Here is a 2,500-nt window from a genome sequence, read left to right as displayed (position 1 = left end):
TTTTGATTTTTTGCCCGTGGTGCCCCCCCGGGCCCCCCCAGCCGCCTCTTCGATTTCCCACGTCGGGGATGAGTTGGGCAACTCTTGGAAGCTTCCCATCCACCCCCGTGCCGAGCTTTGCCCTTGGGATGCATTATGTTGCATCCCAAGGGCCAAGGCACCTGCCAGCCCAAGGGCTGTGCACGGCCTGGGGAGGGAGCTCACCCCTCCCCTATATAGTGCAAAGTTATTGTTTTCCCTATTTTCACAAGGAAACATCAAATTTTTAACCAAGCATACTCGGCCTTTGCTCCTTCGTTACTCGTCCAAATCCAACAAACTTGCATTCGTTGGAAAGGTCTTTTCACAAGGATTCTTTTGATATATAATAATAGCGATTCCGATAAATATTTATTTTTTTATGAATTTTTAAGTGAATAAACAATTAAAAATTCAAAAAAAATAGAAAAAAAATATTTTTTTCCAGATTCTTTCTCCAATATTCCTGATAAATACCCACACACCCACATATGGAGAATGGTCGAAAATGCTCGAGTGGATATCGAGATGTCCGACGAAGCACCACTTGGAAGGGCCGAGGCACGGGACGCCCGAGCTGTTGCTCGGGCCGGCACGGGACGCGCATGGGACAGCACGGGACGGCACGGGACGCCCTCGCTACAGCTCGGGACGGCCAGGTACGCCCGAGACTTGGCTCGGGACGGCCTGGGACGCCCTCGCCATAGCTCGGGACGGCCTGGGACGCCCTCGCCATAGCTCGGGACGGCCTGGGACGCCCGAGACTAGGCTCGGGACGGCCTCGGCACAGCTCGGGACGGCCTTGGACGCCCTTGCCACAGCTCGGGACGGCATGGGACGCCCGAGACTTTGCTCGGGACGGCCTGGGACGCCCTTGCCACAGCTCGGGACGGCATGGGACGCCCGAGACTTTGCTCGGGACGGCCTGGGACGTCCGAGACTTTGCTCGGGACGGCCTGGGACGCCCGAGACTTGGCTCGGGACGGCCTGGGACGCCCTCGCTACAGCTCGGGACGCCCTGGGACGGCCTCGACACAGCTCCGGACGGCCTGGGACGTCCGAGACTTGGCTCGGGACGGCCTGGGACGCCCGAGACTTGGCTCGGGACGGCCTGGGACGCGCTCGGCACAGCTCGGGACAGGCCGGGACGCCCGAGCCGAGCTTCGGGTCGCACGAAATCTCTTCGTATTCCGACATATTAGAAGCTTCCCATCATGTAGTAGGCCGAGCTTTGCCCTTTGGATGCCCTATGGTGCTTGGCGAGCACTAGGGAACGTGCCAGCACAAGTGCTGTGCACGCTCTGGGGAAGGAGCTCAACCCTCCCCCTTATAGTGCAAAGTTATTGTTTTTCCTATTTTCACAAGGAAACATCAATTTTTTAACCAAGCATACTGGGTCTTTACTCCTTCGTTACTCGTCGGAATCCAGCAAACTTATACTCGTTGGAAAGGTCTTTTCGCAAGGATTTTTTTGATATATTATAATAGCGATTCCGATAAATATTTATTTTTCTATGAATTTTTAAGTGAATAAACACCGGAAAATTCATAAAAAATAGAAAAAAAAATATTTTCTTCCGTTTCTTTTCTCCAATAATTCATAAATAATACCTCAATAGTATTAATGAAGAGAGAGTCGAAATGGTCCGGGTGGATTTCGAAATGTCCCACGACCCCATAGAATGCACGGGCCAGCCGAGCCAAAAGAATGGGACGCGCACGGGACAGCATTGGTCAGGCTCGGGACGGCACGGGACAGCACGGGACGCGCATGGGACAGCACGGGACGCGAATGGGACGGCCTTGCTAAGGCTCGGGACGGCATGGGACAGCTCGGGACGCGCATGGGACAGCACGGGACGCGCATGGGACGGCCTTGGTGAGGCTCGGGACGGCACGGGACGCGCAAGGGACGGCCTTGGTGAGGCACGGGACGGCCTTGGTCAGGCACGGGACGGCCTTGGTAAGGCTCGGGACGGCATGTCACGGCCCTGGTGAGGCTCGGACGGCACGGGACGCGCATGGGACGGCACGGGACGGCCTGGGACGGCCTTTGTGAGGCTCGGACGGCACGGGACGCGCATGGGACGGCCTTGGCGAGGCTCGGGACGGCATGGGACAGCACGGGACGGCCTCGGCACAGCTCGGACGGCACGGGACGCGCATGGGACGGCCTTGGCGAGGCTCGGGACGGCATGGGACAGCACGGGACGGCCTCGGCACAGCTCGGACGGCACGGGACGCGCATGGGACGGCCTTGGCGAGGCTCGGGACGGCATGGGACAGCACGGGACGGCACGGGACGGCCTCGGCACAGCTCGGACGGCACGGGACGGGCTTGGCGAGGCTCGGGACGGCATGGGACAGCACGGGACGGCCTCGGCACAGCTCGGACGGCACGGGACGGCCTTGGCGAGGCTCGGACGGCACGGGACGGCCTTGGCGAGGCTCGGGACGGCATGGGACAGCACGGGACGGCCTC

Source organism: Eschscholzia californica, unplaced genomic scaffold (genome assembly GCF_041429995.1).
Source record: "Eschscholzia californica isolate CP2 unplaced genomic scaffold, dmEscCali1.0.p SCAF_131, whole genome shotgun sequence".
In the NCBI taxonomy this organism is placed as follows: domain Eukaryota; kingdom Viridiplantae; phylum Streptophyta; class Magnoliopsida; order Ranunculales; family Papaveraceae; genus Eschscholzia; species Eschscholzia californica.
The sequence above is the reverse complement of the archived record's forward strand: the minus strand, read 5'-3'. Positions refer to the sequence as shown.